This window comes from Priapulus caudatus, unplaced genomic scaffold (genome assembly GCF_000485595.1).
Source record: "Priapulus caudatus unplaced genomic scaffold, Priapulus_caudatus-5.0.1 Scaffold228, whole genome shotgun sequence".
NCBI lineage: Eukaryota > Metazoa > Priapulida > Priapulimorpha > Priapulimorphida > Priapulidae > Priapulus > Priapulus caudatus.
In genome coordinates, this window is record NW_014577289.1 from 213,730 (window position 1) to 226,229 (window position 12,500).

General features: G+C 41.9%; 1 protein-coding gene across 2 annotated transcripts in view; it reads right to left on the bottom strand.

Moving 5' to 3' along the window:
- The window catches only part of LOC106807669 (slit homolog 3 protein-like), a 41,228-nt gene that overhangs the window by 16,660 nt on the left and 12,068 nt on the right, over positions 1 to 12,500 (bottom strand). Inside the window, exon 1 of one of the 2 annotated variants that reach the window (XM_014810089.1) lies at positions 5,370 to 5,435. The exons of the other annotated variant lie outside the window; for it this stretch is intronic. The gene's annotated coding sequence lies outside the window, so the exon portion shown is untranslated. Of the gene's footprint in view, positions 1 to 5,369; positions 5,436 to 12,500 lie in introns of those variants that run through there. 2 annotated transcript variants of the gene reach the window in all.

Below are 12,500 nucleotides of genomic sequence, written 5' to 3' on the forward strand. Positions count from 1 at the left end.
AGAGAGAGAGAGAGAGAGAGAGAGAGAGAGAGAGAGAGAGAGAGAGAGACAAACAGAGTGCGCGAGAGAGAGTAGAATGGGTATAGACGAAAGCACGATGAATTAGGGGAGCAGGTGGTGGGGATAAGGAGAAGGCATAGGATTATGGTGAGAACGGAAGCAGACGACGAACAGAAGAACGATAGAATTGGACTAGCTAGATAAGGGGGACGAGTAAATAAATGGTAGAAGGAACGAGAACGAGAGAACGGGTTGAAGAGGCGGGAGTGGTGGAGTTAGGAAGGGAGACAAAGAGGGCAGGATGACCGAATAGGGGCAACGAGTAGCTGTTTGAAGGGTGCAGATAAGAAAAAAGGTAGGAACAGGAACGATGGAATGAGGAAGACTGTCAGGGAAACACGAGAGTAGGCCTAATAGAAAGATGGGGAGGATGGGACAATATTTTTTAAACGACGCAATCGCCTAGAAAATCTCCCGACCACAACTCAATAATATCAGAAATGAAATTCCTAATTTGGATGTACCCACCAGACGCAGTATTTTGATATATATAGTTGCATCACTATTTATACGATGAAAAAAGCAGACAGTCAAGAACGATCTTCACTGATTTAGTCGATCCACAAGAAAAAACGACACAATCGAATTTGCGGTGGGAGATGATGGAAAGGAGCAAGTGCCTCGCAAAATCAATTGCCCTCTGTCCGGGAATCAAATTTCAACCAAGGAACTACTTCGGCCCATTTTGTGCAAATCTGTGGAAATTTCTTCTATTAGGTATTCTACACGTATGGCTCACGTACGTGCCATATTTGTACAATTCGCCAATCATACCACTAATGTTCCCACGTACCGCACTTATATGAGCAATTCTGCAGCCCGACGTCTTTTTTCAGCTTGAGCTATCGATTTCGATAATGCGTTTATCATAGAACGGCAGTCATAATCAGCAATCGTTGTGCGACGTGAACAGTATATAATTACGCGTGCATTCTCATTACCTAACAATTACATTAGTAAGTGGGTCACTATGTGTCATATTAGTATGACCTCCGTGGCGGTAACAGTGGCTATAAGCTTTATTTCAAAATGACTATTACGCACAAGCCCTTTCTTTTTTATGTATACCCACAGGGTCCCATTTATATCCGTTTCTGCTCATTTCAGTACCCATCTGTGTGATAGAAGACTGTATTATTGCACTTGTGTGCTATCAATGGCCAATAATACATGTATTATCGACACTTTGTGTTATCCAGCATCATGACCAGAGAGAGCTCTGTGGATAAATGCATGACAGTGTTTATAGATCGGCCCTAGGCTCAGTCCCTTGCTGCTGCCATGTTAATTTTCAACGGCTCATATATATATATATATATATATATATATATAATCCCGCAACGCCCAAAGCTGCGTTAGTGAGACATCTTGGTTCCTCCAATTCGCTATAGGTTTTAACTGTACTAGATTCTTCCACGTTTTGTGCCCTTGAACTCTACCCGATCTCCTACCGCCCCAGCAAGTAACTGGATCTTTCATAGTTAGCAATCCAAGGCTTCAAATTGTGGCGCTAAGAGGCGTAGAAGAGATTCATGTTGGAACTACACACCATCATAATATTTAGACTATCATCAATCCTGCTCGCGTGAATTCATATTTGCCACGCCATCCTAGTTTCATTGGATGGTTTCTCGGACTCGGCTAATTTGGCACACTATATGTCGGATGGAGTCAGGCGCGTCCTCCGCTTTTGAAACCTAAGGCACTTTGAAAACATTCTGGGTAAGGGCCTATTTGCGTGTTAATGTTCTGCACCTAGTTACACTGAGGTTTTGCTCCCCGGCACCCATCCACCCAAGCCAACTATAACTACTTATAGCACATGCGTTAAAGCAACACGCCTGTATAACTAAGCTGTATATTTCGCGGTGGTTTAAATTTCGCGAATTTTGCGAACGCGTCCCCGACCGCGAAAATAACAACACGCGAATCATTCATACCGAATAATACCGAATAATACATAATTCACCGACCGCGAAATTAACCACTCGCCGTAAAATTTCCGTCAAGTCTTAATTCGCGAAAATATCTATACGCGAAAAATACGGATTATACAGTACATGAAAGACCTGGTTTCTAATAATTACCAAATTCCGTCACTAGGTTTTCACATTTGCAGAAAAGGACAGATCAGCTCTACAAATTATTGCACCTGCTTAAGCGTGATATAGGCTATTCACCAAGAGGGAATTTGGATGGTGATAATGCGGAAACAGAATTATCCATCGCACGGTGATTATACGAACTGTAGAACTATCTCAAGAATAGCCAATTTTACAGAAATCATGTTTAACAAATAACTAACAAGATGATGCTGTGACTCTCCCAATAGGACCCAAGTTTCGTTCGTTCAAGAGTAAATAAAAACGATCTGTTTTTATTTATCACTTGATACGTTGCATATCTGTCCCTAACATGACGTACATCATTCTGTACAGCGTGCAATTAACACTAATGAGGCCGGGATGTATACTAAGTTTGTCCTGACCAACTTACTCGCGCAACTATTTTCTGCCCAGCCAGTTTTATTTTTTGTGGGCATGCTGTTTAACCGTTATTTATTACACAATGGGTTCTATAGCTAACAATTGACATATAGGTTGACTTAATTAGTTTACGAATTGTCTAGCCCCTACCCACATGCACACACATACGTACACACACACGCACACGCGTGCGCGCGCGCACACACACGCACGCATGCACGCACTTACGCACGTATACACACACGCACCCCCACACACATGCAAACGCTCATATATATATATGCAATGCTCATATGCATATCATGCATGCTCATATGCAATGCGCTCATATGCAAACGCTCATAACCACAATAATATAATGGTGTTTATATTAGCAGTACGAGATACCTTATTGTAGAACATTTTAATTTGACACTATAGAGTAGCACCTCTTCGACGATTGCCAGAAACGCGCTTCATATTTTCATATGACAATGTCTCTGCGACACACGTTGGTCAACAGTCCTTAGCTTCCAATATTTGCTTAATTTCTACAGCAAACCAATGGAATCGGGTCAAGCATTCTTCGGATAATTAGTTAAATATTTTCCTCGCAGGAATGCTAGCATCTGGAGGCAGAGAAGTGCGCTGGGTGTTTACCAAGTAAAAGAAAGCAGTATCACATGGTTCGAGTTTTTTGTGTGCTTCAAACTCGCGCGCGCACACGCACAGCCACGCTTGAGCGGGGGCAGTATTACGGGAGTTATTTTACATCGTTCTGCAAGGATGGCAACCATATGCAAGACCGTAGAAACATGAGGCCGAGTGATGACTGGACTGTGTGTGGGAGTGATGAAACGAAGCCACAGCGTCACGTAAACTCCACGGTCTTCGCTGGCTCAATCTACTTTCACTCATCGCACACTCGGATGCGATCTGTATCACGGAGTCAGGAGATCAGTGTGAGTGACGAGGTAGAGTAAACTGGTGCTATATCATCACCACCGGCACTATCACTATCATCATCAGCATCATCATCATCATCATCGTCATCATCATCATTAGCAGCAGCAGCAGCACCACCATATAAGCACCACCACCCATACCAGAAGCAGCAGCAGCAGCAACAACAACAACAACAGCAACAGCAACATCAGCAGCAATAACATCAGCAGAAGTAACGGAGAGTCCGCTCTAGAAAGTTTACAAATAAATTACCCTTCCACGAAAAATGCGGGAAGGTTCGACGCACGGGTTTTAAAATAATGAAAAGACACCTCTCGGGCAGTTTGGTAAGCGATTCTTACAGGCATCAATATGTTCGACTAACCCTAAACTACCTCAGTAGTTCGTAGCTCTGATTTTATTCATATTGCCCTGATTCACAACGTTAATTTTTCGTGGGACCCCAATACAATATTGTGTAGGGTTAGCTGGGTTGGCTGGGTCTTAGATGGGTCTTGTGCTGGTTCGTGCCGCATCTTGTGTCGCTGCCTTGGCCAATAACCGCTAACATTTCTTTCAGTACCCGCTCCCTCTACCCTTTCGGCTACGGAGTTATTTTCGCATATCACTCGTCGCCGCTTGCTCGCATCTCTCGGCTCCATGTTGCCCTTATCTCCGCCTCGTTATCTCTCGCATCTCCGGCGTCTGGCTATGGTTTCTTATATATCTCTGGCCCTTTCAACGTTCTTTTCTCCTCGTTTTGTTAACGTTAACTACTACCGAAAATTAAATGGCATCAGCTATATGTACAACCTGGCGTTTCTTTACTTGAACTTGAACTGATCCCTGCTTTCTCATGATCATCCGTGGAAATATACATATCCCTTTCTCTCATAACTAATTGGCAATTTGTATTGAACGGATGTTGATACCGATTTGTATTGGTATAGGATCGAACAGACAATGGGCTTTCAACATACGAATACTTTGCACTCATCTATATATAGCGCGATGCGAACAATCAAAACAAAATCAAAATCAAACATCTAAACATCTTGCTCGGTGGCCGGGCAAACTTGTGCAACCGCAGAAGCTAGGCCTACAGCTAGGATGACAGCTAGACTATGACCATAAATAAATGCATGAGTACGTCGACATGAGCTGTACGTATAAAGACCTCCAGTGAACCCGCTGCTGAGCTAGGCTGTCATCGCATGGCATTTGCATCTACACACGCAGTACACATGCAGTGTCTAGCCCAGCATCTATAACGATAAACAGGCGCTGTAACTACTCTAGTGGACAACGGTAAGAGCGCGGGAAATTCAATCACAGGGGGCGGGATAAACCAAATTGTGAAACCAGTATATGAGTATCATAAACCACGTCGTCACGCAAATTAAATTTTATTTATTAAAATAAAAATTTATTAACAAAATAAAAATTATCTTAGTATTTTATTTGGCGTGGTTACTATACCGATTAGGAAGGTTTGATGGAAAGAAAAAGTAACTGCCAACACATATAGTTGTAGCTACAATACCGGTAGTTATAACTCAGGTTTCATTCACTGAAACATCTACACCCGGATTAATGCACACAACCCTACAAATATGAACATATACACATAAATAGGAACGGGGATCTTTACTGTCATTCGCGGTGTGTTTGAAGATGTCAAATATATTTACACTGTTGATGCGCACGTAGCGTAAATAAAACACTATAATGTAGTGTAACATATTATCAAGAGCAGATAAAGAAGGCCTTCTTTATCTGCTCTTGATATTATGTATAATAGATACAGACTATTACAGATACGAGTATGCATATAGATTCAATAAAGTATTGAAGCAATAAATCGAAGTATAACGACGAATTTCATGCAGGCTTCGTTACCGCACTGGATGATTTCGTCCGCAAACTTGGTATGCCATCAAGTTGTAACTTCGCCACTAAATCAACAAACTGTGGACTCACACGCGAGTACACGCAAAAGCCGATACAGAATCTCCAGCCACTCTGCTCTAGCTGTAGAGCGATCTTGGATCACAGCTGGAGTCTCCACGCTGCGTGCGCACGCTTTTTGAGTGTCGGTTCCAGAGCTTGGCAGTGCGCCACCACAGCAACTGGTGCTGCTTACGATAATAGAGCCTGTCTTGTGTATATGCACCCGCACGCTCACCCCTTCCTCGGCAACTGAAGCCCATCACGTACAAACAGCTGCGCGAGGTGTCAAGCTAGTTGTCAAACATAGATGTGTTGAGTAGTGAAGTTGCAGCATACGTCCCCTGGAGGTGGAGGCGGTGTGTATTATGTCAGTGGTGGTTATCCCCATTTAGCTGTTGTAACACAGGTTGGTGCACGCGGCTGACAACGACAGACGTCATATGTATCGTATATATATATATGTATCAAGAGTACATAATGGGAGACTCTCCATTTATCATTTATCCAGACTATCCATGTTATCAGGCGTTAATGAGACAAATTATGTTGTTTGTATTATGTTATTGTATTGTATTATGTTATTTGTCTCATTAACTCCTGATGTTATCATCTCCCATTATGTACTCTTGATATATATAATACAGCACTAACATAATTGAACATATAGAGCAATATAATTGCATGAAATTACATGCTATAAAGATATAGTACAGAACAAGCTATATTAGCTAGGATGCGGATGTTTCCGTAGTTTACAAACACGTCTGGCCAGCCACACGTATATAGCCGTTGAGCTTTTATATGCCTTCACACTGTGGCATTTGTTGAGGCACTCTCACGAGATATAGGCATACATGTCTGCGGATCAATAATCTGTTCAATTGTAGGTCCGTGTCGCTGCAGGTCTCACCACTCAGTATTCTTAAATTGACTACGTCACGAATTTTCTATGGTAAAATTTGTAAAATGTTTGTTGACATTTTTTTACATTAAAAGTAAAAACTAACGGGACCAAACGTATCGTCAAATTCTTACCTGATAAGATTGTTTCTCAACTATTTAAAAATAAAAAAAACCTGGACGATTTGATATTAGTGTTCCTAACATTATTTGCTTGCTATGGGCTATGTATGCGTCACGAGTGTATGTTCATATCGAACAATATAGTAAAATAAGAAGTATAATGCAGCAATTTAACCATAAAACGTGAACAGAATTACTTATATTTTGTGAAAAAGTGGAAATTAATGTTTTTTCCATTTTTTACTAATTACGGTGATGTAATCACTTTAACGACAGCAAGAGGCAACAGAAAAAAAAGTTGACCTAGGAATAAAATAGGAAAACCGGAAATATATAATCACTCCTAATCACTCCTAGAACGGAACAGGAAACCCTCGTACAATTAGCGATTGCGGATAAACAAATGAGAGCTAGGGAGAACTAGAGCATCTGTGAGACTTTCCCTCGTTCATTCAACCCTCTCAGTATGCTCGCAGCAGACAGCATAATTCTCAAACGGAGATTGGATGCCGTTTGCTCCACTCGCATCCTGCGCACCAGAGAAAAACTAGAATTAGCCTGCTCATGTGCCTTTCTCCCATGCAGGCGTAATTCTCCGACGTTATGACGATATCAAAAGAATATTTCTTAACGAAGCGCGTCAATAGATACTTGTAGTTTCGGAAGGTTGACCTACGCTGTCCACGAATAAACACGGTTTCTAGAACTACATTATATCCGATGAAAAAGTATTGTGATGCTATTTGAGCGATCGCCGAAACGGTTTTGTAGCGTAACGTGGATATCTAATAAAGCGAATTGCTTCTGCCTCGAGTTCATTCGGCTTTCCAACAAAACCCGCTCGTCTACGATCTCATCTTAGATTCAAAAATGTCAAAAGCGATAGCGTATACTAGGCAGGACCCTTCATTTACGACAGGTTATTACAACATTCCCTATCCACCCGTCACTTAAGCGTGGCTTTAACCGTTACTTGGGTGTACTCAGGAGAACTATTATGAAAATCTATATAGCTACTTATCAATTATGTTTACGCCAGCAGCGGCACTGAAATGGCAACATTATACGAATTAAGCCCTATATGAAGTTATTCATGATTTTCTATAGTTAGAATGCCGGTGCGTTGAAACTGATTTCTTGTCGATCAATGTCCTTGAACTACAGTTATATCGATCTGGATGTAAGCAAAGACACAATCAAAAGCCTGCGACGAAGATAAATGTTTTAGCATAACGACGTTAGACTGTCATCGAGTTTAAAATGCAGCAAAAACACGTAATGTTGTTTAGTTTACAAACCACTAATGCGAATGAATTGCACTGATGAGCACACCCCCCCCGTTGCCAACATAACATCAATATGTGAACGTGCTCAAAATTATAACCAGTTCTCTGATCTGGGCTTTTATATGCTCACGCGTCGTGTGCCACTCCGGCTGCTGCTGCTACTACTGCTGCTCTGTTGTTGCTGCTGCTGCTGCTGCTGCTGCTGCTGCTGCTGCTGCTGCTACTGGTGCTATTTCTGTTGTTGCTGTTGCTATTGCTGCTGCTGGTGGTGTCGGCGCTGATGGTGGTGCGCTGGTAGGTCTATATACTCTTACTTCTGCTGCGGATACTGCTGCTGCTGCTGCTGCTGCTGCTGCTGCTGCTTTTGCTGCTGTGTCTGCTGATAGTGATCGTGGCGGTGGGGTGCTACTGCTACTGGTGCTGCTATTGCTGCTGGTGGTGCTGAGTCAACTAGACTGCAGTTGCTAGCGTTGGTATACGCGGCTGGTGTCTAGAAGAGCGCGATGATTATGACATGATAAAGGCAAGGAAACCTGAACTTTTAAGTTTGCCTCAACACATTTTAACTTATAAATTGCTCGTCATCAGTGAAATACACTTAATCTCATATAACCATACGCAGTGTTGCTGCTTGCTCAACTTTTTGTTCCTAGAAACTCGATCACTGCCACCAACATCGCATCTGAATGTGTGCAACTGCATTGATGCTGACTCAGCAGACGGTAACATATCGGAGATGCAAAAACATTTTATATTACATATTACCAAGAATAATCCATAATGTACTCTTGATATCACCTAAGTTACTTATACGATTAAAAAAACAACTACAGTGCCATTCCGTACTTGGATTTCGCATTTCGTGGCATTTCGTGTTATTTGCATGGTTTTTCGATAAGCCAATCAGGGGCAAACAAAGCTTTTTCAAAAATCAAATTTTGTTGTACATTTCTGGTTCATTGCTGACACTTCGTGACTACTTTTCTAGATGCAGACAATCTCATATTATACTGCATACCACATTGAAAACGATGTGTGTTGGAATTCGGTGCGCGTGATGCAATGATTTGCCTATTATATAGTACACTGTATATCAAATTAGCCACGTTTTCGACTCATATCGCGGTTCTTACATCGTTCAATTAATTCTCACTATGATTGGCTATGAACGCAACAATTAGGAGTAACTATATCTAATTTAGATTATAATATAATTTTATACAACCCTTTATAGTTGCAAGCGAATATTGCTTTCACATTTTATTGACAGTCCTTTCTGTTATCCCACAATACCCACGCCCACTGACCGATGGCATTTATAGTGCATCGTGTATAATACAAGGGTTTGCAATTCTGTGATACACTCAGCCTCCATGTTTTACGTGGGTGGCACTTACTGGCGATTTTAACCATTTAACAGCGGTTCGGTAAGATAACGGCATGAGATATTAAACTCATGGCGTGTTTGAGGCTAGTATAGTGAGTTCCGACTAGCCTGGCATATCAAAACCCGCAGGGAATACGTCTATTCAACGAAATTTTATTAAATTATTCATTAAATTCATGGACGATGTCATTCATGCGATGTGTGTGTATGTGTGCGTGCGTGCGTGTGTGCGTGACGGTGACAAACTTGGGTAGTTGGTAGTTCTCTAATAAAATTAATGTCGAGAGTTGATTGAAGTTTCCTGTAGTCGATTAAATCCTATTACAGTTATCAGGAGGTATACCTCGGATTGCACGAGGAGATTAACAGGAAATAATAGGAGCAGCAGCTGCATACTATATACGGGCTTACATTGTCCGAGGCGAATAATGAATTGACTGGAACACATGCAGGGTCGCTACTGCCTATGTAGGCCCTACGGTTGTCCCTGCCCTAGGGTTCCACACAATAATTATCGTGGTTTGCTCTGGTAGGCTTGCTCTGACCAGCAACACTGTATACGTAAGAATACCATGCACTTGCACTCTTGGGCAAGTTATTATACTGCCGGCACCACGCACCGAATCACAGGAAACTATCATTTGAGTATTGGTGGAGGCCATTAGAGCATGAAGGTTAATTTAACAATGCAGCTGTTTGTGTCCGTGATGCTGTTCCCATGTTCCGCATCATAGCGAGTGGAGAGGAGGTGTCATACACTCAGCGTCAACTGTTACACTGATCGTGTGATCAATCACGAGTCAATTTTGCAAATGCATATGACCTCATGAATCGTCGGAAGTAGAAGGGAATATGACATGTGCACTATACAAAATACCAGGGGTGAATAATGGCAAAATGACATTTGTCATTATTCGCCCCGGAAAATACAAACTACTCGTGATATCGAATATCGAAACATGTATATATTTCAAAAGGGAATACGTGCATACGCTCTCGGTTATTGCTATGAACAGTTTGCCGAATCTTCCTGGGGGGGGGGAAACAGGCCTTTTTGCATTATATGTTATAGTTGAACAACGTTGCCCACATGTTGTACGAATAAATCTTGCAAGAACATAATGGTTTGAGATTACGAGTTATGGTTATGACTTATAGTGTGATATATAATTTACTCTCTCTCGCTCCCTCTCTCTCTCTCTCTCTCTCTCTCTCTCTCTCTCTCATCTCTCTCTCTCTCTCTCTCTCTCTCTCTCTCTCTCTCTCTCTCTCTCTCTCTCTCTCTCTCTCTCTCTCTCTATATATATATATATATATATATATATATATATATACACACACATATATATATATATATATACATATATATATTGATCGCAACTAGCTGGCTTTGCTAGAGGATACGTATCGGTGGGAGAAATCGAGGGCCGAGAATAACTATAACAGTATACGATTGAGCAATGTTATACAACTGCATTAGCGTTATCAAGCGTGCCGACTTCGCCTAGGGACAAGACACAGCCTTTGTGCGGACAGGGACATGCGTTGCATAGTTTGTGCATTATTAAGTAGCCGATTATGTTAATATAAGCGTGAACGAGTGTTTGGGGAGGAAGTTGCGAGTGTGTGCATTGCCGACTGTTAGGTATAACGGACCCTTAACCTCTCCTGTGGTTGAGTAGTCTATTCTCAACGACAGACGGTGTCAGTCTAGCAATTCTCGATGACTCCGCTTCCTCCTGCTGGCCGACATGCTCACTTGTTTAACGTGACGCCCTTTCTAGATCCGACCGAAGCTGTCAAGTCATCACTGACTCCGGCGAGATTGACACATACACACACACGTACGCACGCACGCACACGCATGCGCACGCGCACACGCACACGCACACACACGCGCACACGCACACGCACACACACAGTCGTTTCTGTGGTGAGTGTTGTACAACAGTGATTCACCCGGAGGGCAGACCGGGTTGAAGCACAAAGGATGCAGAGACAAAGAACAATGTTCTGTAAGGCAGATAACGATGCAAAGATAACGATCTTGATGATTGTGTGCTGATCTATTATTAAAGAATTGCGTAGGAAACTACAGCGATATTGTAATTCCATTGTTAGGTAGTGGCATGGATTTGATAAAATCGCATCGATTTCACAATCAACGCTATTCAAAAAAACACAATCGATAAGATAAGTCGAACGATAACTTTAACTCGATAACAAAAATACATTCTACGATTTTTATCTATTGAATTGTACTTAAATTACACAAAGATATTGTGCAGCATGTCTAACACAAACTACTCTGTAACATTTTTTCCCCATTCATGAAAGAGACTACACGTTCGTAGAAATAGTCACATCTCGCGTTGGCTTTCACGAGCACTTCGCTACTACATATTTCTACCAGTGTGGTGTTGCCTTGTGCTCGCTGCGAGCAATTTATGCGCATTCAGCGCATTTTTCAATGGCGTCATCCAGGGGTGCGGTCGGTGCTGAATGGTGGGTGGCAGCGGAGTGTAATGGCGCTAGAACGTCAATCGTTATAGTGCAGGGAATGGGTGTCCCGCTGCGACGTCTACAACTCTGGTACGATCACTCTCCACATAAATATCACAGCCACACACAGTGGGCTGCAATTACTTTAGCACGTTTCGAGCTCCGACACCGGTAGAGCATGTTAGGCCTCGATACATGCATGGCTCTAGAAAGGGGACGGCGTTTGGTGCTCAAGGGATATCGGTAATAGGACATTTTGGTCTCAGAACTCGGAGAGATAAGAACGATTTGGCTTTAGGTAGAACGCTTGGAGAGAAAAATTTTTGGCTTTGGAACATTTTGTTTGGCTTGGAGAGAAAATTTTGTTGGCTTTCAGTTTGGATTTGGCTTTGGAAAATTTTTTTGGCTTGGAGAGAACATTTTTTGGCTTTGGGTAGAATGCATGGAGAGAACAGTACGTTACGGCATATATGACGGCATAGTATGTACGTTACGGCTTACAGATTCTGATGAAATATATGTGACACTGACAACCGCACGATGGCGCCTTGTATGGCGTTCCGCAATTAATTCGATATATATGCATATTTTCTCTCTATATATGCCCTTGCTTTTTTCCATATATTCCTGGGCTGACATAGTTGTTCTTCGTGATCTCAACGTAATCTCAACGGTAAGCGAGATTAGACCGTTAGTCGTTGACCTTTGCTCTTATTTCATACTCTCTATTATTACCTTATACATTATATCAAGAGTCCATAATAAAACATTTTCTATTATGGACTCTTGATTATATATACCAACAGCTACTATACCTGCTCACTCCAGTTCATGCTCTGGTAGATTCAAATTCAATTTTAATTATGAATTTATATATCTGGC